At 34.3% G+C, this 13,193-nt stretch overlaps 1 protein-coding gene across 1 annotated transcript in view; it reads right to left on the bottom strand.

Annotated features, from left to right (window-relative positions):
* Positions 1-4,691, bottom strand: part of RalGPS (Ral GEF with PH domain and SH3 binding motif) — a 181,229-nt gene extending 176,538 nt beyond the window's left edge. Inside the window, exon 1 of the mRNA XM_090415068.1 lies at positions 4,470-4,691. The gene's annotated coding sequence lies outside the window, so the exon portion shown is untranslated. The remainder of the gene's footprint in view (positions 1-4,469) is intronic.
* Positions 4,692-13,193: the final 8,502 nt, after the last annotated feature.

Raw genomic sequence — 13,193 nt, 5'->3', positions numbered from 1 at the left:
CAATCGTTTTCAGTATGTGACTGTGGTGTTCCATGACAGATACAACAAATTGTAAAAGAATGCACCTTTCGTGCTTATCTGAATGACTTTTTACAAGCAGCTCCTGAATCAGTGACCTGGATTACAAATTTAGATCAGAATTTATAATGATATGTTTTTTCTTATTATAACATATTAAGACTTTTACTTTTAACTTTTATTTATTTTATTTTAATTTTCCAACTCCTTAGAAAATTATTTGGGACATGCGCAGAAGTGTCGAAGGGTCTTATGTTTTCCTTCAAAGTTTTTAACTTAAAATATTTTAAATTCTTCAATGCTGTTATTACATAATGACATCATGATTCTCTTTTTTAAGATCATGTTTTTGCCATAAGCTATGTATGTATGGTCTGCTGTCCTGCAACTCAGTCACCAGTCTAATAGTTGGCCATTCACTACATATTAAGGTAACTTAATATTGTTTCTTCTCTTCAAGATTTCTCCATTGATGCTGGATTATCCCAAGAATTCCTCTAACCTTAAATCTTAGCCATAGTTTTCATGATGACTATATACTCCATTTCTCCTCTTCATTTGCCAAACCTAGTAGCAGTAAAATGTTTCAAGCTTCAAAATCTGTCGTAGCCAATTTTTAAACATCAATCTCCAGAGGGGAAAGGACAATATACTGACTTTTAATGCTACCAAAGCATGTTTCTGTCTTATTTTTAATGAAATAGATTTCACAACACTTTCCCCCACCCCTTTTACACATTATGTCCATGGTAAAAAAAAAAAAATTAAAAAAAATAAAAAAAAAATTTAGTTCACTCTTGTTCAAGACTCATACAACTTTTTGCACCACACACACACACACATATATATATTATATGACTTCCACCCATGAAAGGTTGTAAGCATATAGCACATTAGTACTATGAGTTTTTTTTTTTCTTTTTTTGTATTTTTAAATTTATTTTTTACCTGGTCCAGATGTCCTGCTCTAGAGACCAAACATAGAACTTTTTCAAGCCACTTTAGGCCTCCAATGGCAGTCTCACACCAGGCAATGAAATTCATCTACCACCTACAGACACTCACATATATGCCCACAGTGAGATCTGAACCCACACCTTGTTGGTTGGCTAACCACTCAGCAAACCAGGCTAGCATTCACACTATATATAAAACCACAAAATCTGTCCAACTTTAAAAATACTTCTGACATATTTGATATTTGAAGTAAACATCAGAAAAGATCAGCTCACTTAATAGACATCTCACAATTCACTTTCTCATACACATTCTATATGAGAATATGTAAAGTTTCTTCCTCATCTCTTCTATAGCTGTTTTCATGAGCTACTCAACCAAACTAACCAAAATTCCTCCACTTGTCTCAAGTATGAAAAGCCTATTGGTCAAATATTTTACAAATTTCAGCTTCAAACTTACCAAACTGACTTCCCACCAACCTTTTCTTTTCATGTGTCTGTTCTATGGAGCAGCCTCTCTCAAAATCATTTTCCTCAAGGACTAAAACCTCCATCTGTTCAAAAAATAGGTAAAGGATCTTTCTTTCTCCTTAACCATTTATGGTTAAGGAGAAAGAAACATGGTACTACTATGCCCACACATGGTACTACTATGCTACAAATTTTGTGATCTTGTGTGTGAGTCGAGATTTATATCATATATATATATATATATATAAAATATATATATAAACAATAAAACTTTTTATTAATATCAGTTTGAAAAACTGAAGCCAATAGGGATTATATAAACTAATGATATCTCTATATAATCAGTTTCATGTAGACAGTTTGGGATGATCTCCCATTCTTATGGAGTATTTTCCTGATGACTGTAACCCCAACAGCCATCCATGCTCTTGCAAAAGCCTCTCATATGACCTGTGCTATGTGGCTACATGATTTTCTGTCACACATTTCAGTTGATGATAGGTTTTATTTAAGTTGCAAGAATGGCTTTTTACTCTTCCCTCTACCACCTCTTACATTCCAATAACAAATCTCTTCCATGTCTACTTGTCTAAATGAGGCTTATTTTGTCAATTTCCTCTATATATCAGGGGTTGGCAAAGTGGTCGATGTGGCTATCCAAGGGGTCGATAAATGTCTAAGGGGGTCAAATAAACACCAAATTATTGATAACATTTATTTAACATGGGGGTCGATGAGGGATCAAGGATTCCATGAAGGGGGTCAATGGTCTAAAAAGTTTGCTGACCCTTGCTCTATATCAATCATATCCATTTTCCTCCAATTTACTAAGATTAACTTATACTCCTTCAAGATATTTTTATAGCTAAAATTCCACAGTAATGATTACCATGGTTAATAACCTTGGATCTTCTCCATTATCTACTCTACTCTCTGAAATCAGAGTCCACATAAACCAAATCAGTACACACAATATCTGAGATGAAATTTGATTAAGATCATATCATCACCATAACTGACATGAAATCTGATCAAGAAGGACTGCTTAACTGCAATGATTTCTGCATAGCTCATGACCTTCCAACTCCTAGTCAGCCACAATATCATCAGATCTACTGTGGTCCTATTGCTATAGCAAATGGTGACTTACTTCAAATGCCATAATTTCAAAGCAGTATAAAACTATACTAGTATCAGTGAACTGGCATTCATTCAAATCTTTTTTCAAATTATTTTAATGATATTAATATACAAGTCAAAGAAATAATAATAAAATTATTATTAATAAACTTGATTTTAGTCCAGTTATGAGCTTTGCCCATATTTTGAGAACTATCAGATACAATGACAGTTATCTACAAGGGAATTTTAATTGCTAAGGAAATGATTAGTTGAATCCTTCAGAGGAAACCGATTTTGCCTTCATCTCCTCCCCCCCCACCTCCATATATATCAGGATTAATCTTTTAAATTCTCTAGACTAGTCTTCAACTTAAGGTGCATAAACCCATTGGAGTACAAACTTACATAGGATTGCATCAGTAACATGATATCAAAGCCTAAAAAATTAATTAAAAATAACTGGAGCACATCCATTGTAAGATTACTTTAACTAAATGATTAAAAAATAACCTGAATGTGCTGAACAAGGTATATCATTTCATTATTTTTCAATAATCTGTATTAAATTTGATAAAAACCTATTTAATCAAGATGCATCAATCATTTCTGCATTACTTCAATGAAATGGGGAAAATTTTTCTGGTGTCAAATCTTTTCCATCAAAAAAGATGCAGTTCAAATGATATTGTTAATTAATTGAATAAATGTTTGAAATTTCAAATAATTATTCTAAACATACCTTGCTTCAAAGAATTACCTACAGATATGATAAGCATGAAATGTAGAGGGGGGGGGAGAAAACTATCAAGCTTCTTGGAACTACTAGCAATCAAACCAAACTGTATGTAGTATTCTGAATTAAGCATGGTTCTTACATAAAAAAAATACGATTTTTTCCAAAAAAAACAAACAAACAAACTCAGTATTACTTTCCAAAACAGGTGAGAGCATACAGAACATTCATATGATCATGAAGAAATCTTTCTTAAGAGCTGATGAACAGGTCTTACAAGCACAATACACAGAAAAGCATTTTAGCAAGAAAATGTCATTTAGAACATCTTGAGCATTCTAAATGATGCTAGGCATAACCACTGCCACGAGATTAAAAATATCACCAAAAATATTACTACCAATGTGAGTAATATCTTGGGGGGAAAAAATCATTACATAAATAACTATGAAACCAAGAATACTGCTTCCCTGAGAAATTTTTATGATATATACATTGAACAGGCCGATTGAACAAATCCGATTCAAGTTCTACAGCTTATTAGTGCAATAAAGTACAAAAAATAAGATTTTTTCCTCCCATGTGGATTCTGATGTGGCATGTGAACTTTGCTAGTTGAGCTTCGTTCCTTAAAGCTCAAATTTCCACCTAAGGTTTATGATGATTGAAGAGCTTAAGGATGATATCCCCGAATTTCTTAAATTGTATTAAATTTCATAGAGGCTCATATTATCTCACTAGTGTTGCACTGTTATTTTCTTACACAGATTTGAATTACTTGCGAATTAATTGTATTTTTGAAGTTTTGTGTAGCAAACAACACGATAATGTGATGTTGTTTGCCATGATCTGATGAGCAAACATTAAAGCTATTGTAATAATTACTATTATTTTACTAAACAAGTATTCAGAACAAGTTCATTTTCAAATAATTTCCTATTATAGCAAGGAGTATTGTTCTTCATTCAAATCTTTTTCTGTCTTCTTCTTTTGTTTATAAATAAAGGTGTCGCCTGCAAAGCTATTATATTAACTACATGGTAATATGTTCTTATATTAATATTATCATAAATTAACAGACTTCCTGAGTTATAAAAGAAATGTGATCAAACATCTCTAAATAATATACTTGTCAATTAGATGAATGATCTAAAAAAAAGTCTCACCTTTATTCTCCAACGGGACGCATTTAAAATACAAAAACAAACCACTTTTCTTCAGAATGCAACGGTTAAACAGCTGAAAAACCAGACTGAACACTACATAAAATATATTTACTCCACCGCTAATTAGTGTTATAACACTACCTGACCGTTATTATTATTATTTTAACAATATAAAAGACTAAAACCTCCAGTTCCCCTACCGGTTGCGTATTTTCCCTACTTTTGCAGTTACAACACGTGCACGAACAAACCCTCGCGAACTCCAAAGGCGAACATTTGTGGCTGACAGGTAAGGTGACTCACCACTAGGGGCACATTAACCTGGAACGTTCCATGTAGCTGAGGGTGTATGATTGAATGAGTAAGAAAGCGAGAGATAAGCAAAACATTGAAAGATACTTCGTAAAGTATATTGAAGAATGCCTAATGTTGAGAATGTTCAGAGCTGAAGATCAATGAGTGTTAAAAGTTGTTTAAATATGTGGACATTTTAAAGTAAATTAGTGTTTATTGAGGATTCGTGCCGCAATATCTAATTTTCCCTTTCATATCGTGATGATTTTAAATATAAATCCTCTAATGCCTTTTCGTTTCCCAACGAGAGGAGAGAATATTGCAGTACGAAAATTTTGGACATCGATAGGTATTTGGGTATCACCTCTAACTATTGCAAAGGTCTCATAGTATGCTAGGTAAGAAGCAAATTTCTAACAATAACTGGTATTTCTGAGTGCGCATTATTGTGTGTGTGTGTGTTCTATGGTCGATTTTGTCCAGTTGAAGAATTAAAAACACGCCTTTCTTTCTATTAGAAAAAATCATACTTGCATGCACCAAAGATCGACATACTCTGATTTGTTTATTTATTTATTAACTGTGTGAATAAATAAATAAATAATAATAATAATTAAAACAGCCTAGTAATAGTTTCTCTAGTCTGTGACTAGAATCGAACCTATAAGGTCTATCTTCTGTAGGCCTGGTGTTATAAATGTACCATGAAGTTTCTCAGCCTACTTTGTTGTTATTTTAAATATAATACGAAAATTTTAATTTAATGCAACAATTTAAAGTACTTTTTAAGCTTGATATATATGTACAAAAATTCTCTAGCGACTATAATATATTCTCTAGCGACTTTGCTAGCTTGGCTGGCCGAGTGGTTAGCGTATCCGCTCTCCAGCCAAAAGACTGCGGGTTCGAATCCCGCCGTGGGCATGGATGCCTGTGATTGTCCTTGGCAATACTAGTGGTGGTGGGCGGCGGTAGATTACGTTGGTGTAGTTGCGGTCAGTTGGTGGATTGAGAGGCGGAGACAGAATTGTAGAGCAGGTGCCCTCCCTCGATGAGTCCTTGGACCCCCTGGAGGTGTCTAATAATAATAATAAGCGAACAACGATCATTCTTCTGGTGGTTTAACACTATGTAAGCAGAAGGTTTACCACACAAATCGATAGGCCTTAGTAGTAAAACATGGGAAAATTTTTCTTTACTTTCATAGGCTAATAAGTAAAATGGCCTGGAACATAACACAGGAATTGGTAGAGCCTCTGCTACTGATGGCTCATGCAAAAAGTTAAGCAAATTTGAGCGCGGTTGGTTGGAAGGGGTTCAATCGTTTCGATGCTGTTGGCACACTCTCCCTCGATGAGTCTTTGGGCTCCCTGGAGGTGTCACATAATAAGACGAAACAGAATTAGATATAATATTGCAGTGTCGTTTTGTGACAAAATTTTTGGTTCCATAATACTAGATTAACAAAAAAGAAAGTTATAAGTTCGATTCCATGGAACTTATAACTGTTTCTCTTTTCTTTGGTTTCTTTTTGAATTAAAGCAGATTGTTTTAGGCCTTTTTCTTCAGACAGTTCCCGGGTTAATCGATCTTTGTTACAGGTAAGCAGGTTTGTTTACCCTTCCTGAAATTCTGGTTTTTAACATTACAACTCAGAAATTTCAATATTGTGTTCATAGTAGGTCTCCCACATGTCAGGCAATAATATCAGTTAAGATTTCATAACAAGATGGCGGTAGCCGTCTGCCATACTATCACCCAATATACTCCAAAATCGTTGGTAGCTAAGAACCAATATAGATGACAATTAAGGGTAGAAACTGCTGCTTGCTGATTTCCAAAAATTACAGTTAAAAGAGTTCTGCTTATTCTCTTTGGATATTAAAAGGTGTTAGATGATTTAGAGTTGATTAGTAAGGTGTTAAAGATGACTCTCCACAGAATCTCAGGACTTATCCTTGGAGGTTGGAGGTTGCTCTGCATCGTGTTATGTAATAATTATAAATAAGAAGGTTCAAACTTACAATGATTACAGAAATAAGGAAAAAATTAAAAGGAAACACAGGAAAAAAGAGAATTTTGATATACTGTAATGTTAAAAAGATTCAAGGCAGGTATTACAATCTGGATTCATAAATTATTTCAAAACAGATAGATGATCACAAATACTCTAGTAGTGGAATAAAGAAATCTATTAAAAATAGAGGCAACTTAACAGTATTCGAATTACATGCTCAGCAAAAAAAAAAAAAAAAAGGAGAGAACATAATAGTATTGAATTCCAGGAACAGTTACAAAACAGATAATAAACAAGACCCCCGATTGTCAAGTATGTGATGAACTAAATAATAATAAGAAGAAATAATGTGGGATTAAATAAATTTAAATAAATTTTGATATAATGTTATATCAAAATTTAATATATATTTTTATATATTTGAATCTTAACTTCCCAATTTCTAACTTTTTACAGACTGTTCAATTTTAAGCGTTTTTATTTTTGTTAATTCTTCGAGTGTGTGACCATTGGATATGGGATTTGCAAAATTAAATAAATAAACCCGCTAACACATTTAATTTCCATAAGGAGCGGGATTTCTTTCAATATTAATTAAAAGTTACACTGGCGGTCAGTCTTTGTCCTTAACGATCACTGATAGTTGTGTACCAAGTTATCAGTGATTTCATAGGCATTAATATACGTGTTAAGTTTTATGTCCATGATGGGTAGCATTTATATATTATTATTCACAACAGTAAATTTTACGGTGGAGTTTTGAGTTATGGGATTAAAACTCAGTTTTTCTGAACTCTACTTTCGTGTTCCAAAGAGTGACGAACCTGGGTACTTGGTGAAAATCGGTCTACTAAAAGTTCTCATCGTGAGCAGAACGGAATCTACAATGGTCTTTCTTCTGGCAGTCTAGCACTATGACGTGATTTCCATAAAGCTTACTTATCTCAATAAGCATCTTTAACATATTTGTTTTAAAGATGTCTGTTGAAATTTTTGGCAAACATCATTCTGATACAGAATACCACGTTGTTATGGAAAATATTTCAGTACAATAGACTTGATAATACTAATGTCTGGTATTGCAGATTCGTCGAAAGTGTAGTCTCATCACTGGTGTTTATTTTCTAAATGAAAGAAAACTGGCATAAATAGAATAAAGCATAAATAGAACAAATCACATAGAATTAAGTATAAACAGAATAAAGTCAGACGACAGTAAAGCTTTGTTGATCACTGACTACAGTCATCCCTCGACTTACGTCGGGGTTCCATTCCATCCGGCAGGACGTAAGTCGAATCGGACGTAAGTGGATACATTAAATCAATAGAATTATAGGGGTTAGGGACTTAACCCTAATAAGTATACTGCCATTTTAATTTTTAAACCTTATTATAAAACTGTACTGTGTGTGTTACTGCCACTATAAAACAGGAGAATAATCATCCAAATCTTCCTCCACAATCACATCTTCATTACCTTCCCTGTGTGAACGATCAGGCTGTGGCTCTTCTGGTGTAGCCTTTGTTTTTACGATGAAAATGTCCAATGGGCTTTGCTTATTCCTCTTCTTTTTTTACATCATAATTTTGTTCATAGCAAGCAAACGCGTCATGTATTTTCGTTTCTATTATTAAGTAGCGTTCAACATTTGAGGTCCATGTCTTCAGCTATTTTGAGAACATCGCTAACTGCAACGAACATTTCTGCAAGATCCTTCACTGTACGTTAACTACCTCTTTTTTTCTTGTTTTTCCTCTTCTGCAACAGTTGTTCCTCCAGTTCGACCAATCATTCGTTCGTCAACTCTTCAGGGGGGGAGGACTTTATATGAGTTGAGTTATGTCGTCATCATTCACTTCGAGATTCAGATTGTTTGCCTAGGCCCACTATTACAAACTTCCAAAATTGTGCACAAACTTTTTTAATGTCTTTTTCCATATGCCACTCATACATTGAGAGTTCACTTCGTCCCAAGCCACACCAATATTTTTAGTAGCATGATAAATATTGAATGCGTTCCAGAATTACATGAGAATCTTGTCATTTCCTTAAGTAGCAGAACTGGCTTGTGAAAAAGTTCTCTGTAGATAATAAACCTTAAACACTGCAAGAACTCCCTGATCCATTGGGTGGATCAATGAAGTAGTGTTTGGAGGGAGAAACATGACCTTGAACTTGGTGAAGATCACCGCTTTAAGACGTATACAGGGACGCGCCAGCAGTGTCCGGCGCCTGTGTGCAAAACTTTAGTTAGCGTCCCTATCCCCCCCTCCAATAAAAAAATCACTTTAAAAGAAACGTTTTTTTAAGTATTTCCTCCTCTTTGGCGCCTTTACTATCCAGGCGCCTGTGTGCGTCGCACACATTGCACATATGACCGGCGCGCCCCTGGACGTATAAGACGGATGACCTGGAGCATTCTAGAATTAATAAAATTTTAAATTCTACATTTTCTTTCACACAATAACTTTCCATAATCCTTAATCAACTCGCATAACAGTTGATTAAGGTATCTCAAACAATTTTTGAGTCATCCACGACTTCTTATTGCTCCGATAATGAACTGGGAGTATGCTTCCTACTGTTTTTGAAGATTCGTGGATTCTCACTGTGCCATATCACAAATGGTTTCAGTTTATATCCAGCCACATTACCCATAACAGAATCTTAATACGGGCATTAAGTGCTTTAAAATTAGGTATAGATTGTAGGTTTTTGTGGATGAATGTACGCTCGGACAGTTTTTTCCCGAAACAAGGACGTCTTAACCATATTAAATATTTGCTGGGGCAAATAATTTTCCTCCGTAATAATTTTATCCAATTTTTCCACAAACTAAACTTCTTGGCAGCCTTCTAAGCACTTGCAGATTCCCATACATTTCACATTATGAGCGCAGAATGCTGCTTGGATCTCATGAACCAACCGGAAGAAGCGTTGAATTCGTAGTCATAATCGGGCCCTGCTTTCTCTTTCAACATGTTGAAGTGACTTAGTGCCTTAGCGGTTATGGTCATAGTGCTAAGAAGCAATCGTTTTTGGTTCAGGTCCTCTATCCATGATTCAAGTAGCTTTTCCATATCACCGATAGGACCTTGTCGTTGCTTCGTCACTCTCGTCGATTTAATGGAAGCAGATCCTTTCCCAGCCTCGACGATTTTGTCCTTATTTTTCAAAATGGTCGTCACTGTAGAATAAAACCATGCGATCATACTGATGGGCTTACCAGCTTCATGTTGCTTTGTAACTTGAAACTTCGTTTCAAGATCAATTGTTCGTCTCTTTTTCTGTGATTCTTCACTAAGCTTTTTAATTGGGCATGCTGGGGTGATGTTGCACAAAAAATCGCGAGTATTTAACGATAAATAAACAAATAACATATTTTTTTAAACAAAAAATCAACAGAGGAACTGGTGAAGCCAAGTGCCGACTGTCGAGGGAGGTTGCCGCTGAGTTGCCACTGTGCATGCTTTACCTTATGCTTCTTCGTCTTGTTCGAAAGTATAGCCGAAAATGTTATTTATTCTCTTATGGGATCACGGACGTATCTTCGAAAGCACGTAACTCGAACGGACGTAAGTTGAGGGATGACTGTGCAGTCATATTAGCCTAGCATAATTTGAAGACGACACTTAGAGCGACTCATAGCATTATCGCTTCCGTCATAATTCAAAACAACGCGACTAGTTAGCCGGCGTTACCATTTAGCCAAACTAGACAACCGCCTAAGGCGCAAGCCATGAAGGGGCGCAAAACTTTCAAAATTTCAAGATGGCAAGAAAAATTAAAATTTGATTTTCATATATTATACATATTGTATATTGCTTTGTATATTATTAATCAAGCATGCCAAAATAATTTTTATTTTTTATATTTAAAATTTCATTTAAAAAAATGTCCAACTTGTAAAATAAGGGGTGCACTTGTAAACTTTGCCTAGGGCGCAAAATAACCTGGCACTGACAGTGGTTACAGTAATAATAAAAACATGCATTTCACTAGAGAATAGTTTGTAGTTAAAGATGTGCATGTTATACGAACATATAAATAGACTGGGAGATGATTAAAGTCCTGGAGAAGCTGGTTTGGAGTTTGGCAATTACTAAATTTACTCATAGATGACAATAGGCAAATACCGAACAGCGACAAATATTTTAAAGGTGTGAAAATTCAATAATTTTTTTAAAAAACAAAAAGGCGCATAAATTTAAAGCAGTGAACAATGAGTAATATATTACTTCTTTTAATAGAAGACTGATAATTAATAAAATGATCGGATTAAGTGAAACCTATTGTATTATAATTAATAAACTGCTGGGGAAAGTTAATGGCCTAATTTACTTTAAAAAAATTAAGTTATCTAAAAACCCAACACAATGATTATTCAGTCTTATTTTCATAGGTTTAATGTTTTACTTTTTTATTGTGCATAAAATATGCTAATTCATCATATTTATACGAAAAAAAAGTATATACATATATAATTAAGTGCATAGTAACATTCTGCAACCCCCTTACACATACACAGAAAACATACGCATTCACTCCTTTTTTTTTTTTTTTGCATAATTTGATTTTCAGTATGTTATGGAAATTTAGATAAACTTAAACTTAAATTGTAGTTAGCATTATTAGCTTGCTGAGAGTTGCAACGTGCGCTGATATATTTACTATGATTTTTTAAATACACTGCTAATTAGAGAATATTTTAGTTACTGTCGGATAAGTATAAATTTCTGCAAATAATTATAACTATTGGGTACTTTATACACGAATAAATATTTCTTACTTGTGGATAGGGTGTAATTGATGAAATATTGTTTAAATAATCGATATTTATTACAAATTTAACAAATTATACACTTCAGCGTGAAATAATTTTAACAAGAATAGCCAAAAACGCTTTTGTTAATTTTTAAACGGGCGTATGGTCTCCATTAACAGCCAAAACAGTGGTAGATCTTGATTGCATGGTATCAACTAATTGTTTTGAGGAGTGTATTTTAATAATCTTGCTAACCAAGAAGGTTTTTTTTTTCTAAACTTACAGTCATAGGACAAACTTCGCAATCACGATGCAAAAAATACGAAACGAATGGCAAAATGTGAAACAAATCAACAATACTTTCTGATAGTATTAAACATCGTTAAGCACAAAATAAACAATATATTTATTAAATAGCTGTTATTTCTCTGGATTTCAATTTAGCGTGAAATAATTTTAGCAAGAATAGCCCCAAAAATGCTATTCTTGTTAAAATAGCGTTTTTGGCTATTCAACTATCTATTTGAAGTTGTATAAAAAATAATGCATCCATACTTGTTAAAGTTTCTTTTGTTAAGGTTAGGGGTGTGTTAACACTCCCCTAACCTAACCTCTCGATGAATATGAGCATTATAGTCTTATAGGATAAATGTGTCCACTATAAATGTGACGCTGGGTCAGATCGTAGATGATTCGGAGTAGCACTGTACACCTTCACTGCATCTCTAGGATGCAATGAAGAAGGTGTACAGTGTTGGAATCGATTCCACAGTCTGTGAACCACGAAATCACTAACACGTAACCATTTCATTGCCTCCGTCTGAATTTGGCCGGCCTCTGATCTTACGATGGTGGGCCGCCTGAGTTCATGAGTAAATGGTGTCACGAAATATCTTGTTCTCATTCCAGACAAGAAATGGAAAAACACTCCAAAACGTCCGCTTTTTACGACTTGGCTCATTTTCATATACCGCTGACGACGCCACTCATTTCCACCGATTGACCTACAGAGGACCTTTATCTCAGGATTAGATGGAAGAAAATTACAGTGTTATATAGAAGTTGCATTCGGAGAGACTGTTTTTGAAGTATACAACAGCAATAAAACACTATCCTAACCTCAAGAATTATGGCATTAATTTATTTACACTTTGGGAGGAAGACATTTTAAGACCAACTTCAACTCAACAATTCAAAACCTTCAAACATATGATGAATAAGTGTCAACACCTAAGCCTACTGAACGATACAAAAGTTTCACGTTATACTACCTCCTAAAAATTTTAATAATCCTATGGATGATTATAAATAAAGAGCGTTGTAAAACTATTGTGTGCATTATTCAAATTAAGTGGATATTGAATCCAACATTATTTCAAAGCCGAATAGAGAAACTACAAGAGTTTCGTGCCGAATATAGGAACTATAAAAGTTTTGGCGGATCCACGCGTAAGCAAACCTTTCATCACAGAGAAAACTCGTAGTAAAGGTGGAGTAAGTCTGATCACTATCCTTAGTATTTCCCATAATGTAAAACGCATCTCCTAGTGGACATTATGATGACATTAAGATCACTATCCAGACAGGTTTCGAGATTTGTTCAGGTCTCGTCAGTGGGAGCCAGACCCAGATGTAAATACTCAGGTT

The sequence above is a fragment of the Typopeltis vanoorti genome, chromosome 26 (genome assembly GCF_054136105.1).
Source record: "Typopeltis vanoorti isolate ZY-2024b chromosome 26, IOZ_Tvanoo_1.0, whole genome shotgun sequence".
Classification (NCBI taxonomy): domain Eukaryota; kingdom Metazoa; phylum Arthropoda; class Arachnida; order Uropygi; family Thelyphonidae; genus Typopeltis; species Typopeltis vanoorti.
This window is presented reverse-complemented; position numbering and strand designations above follow the sequence as displayed.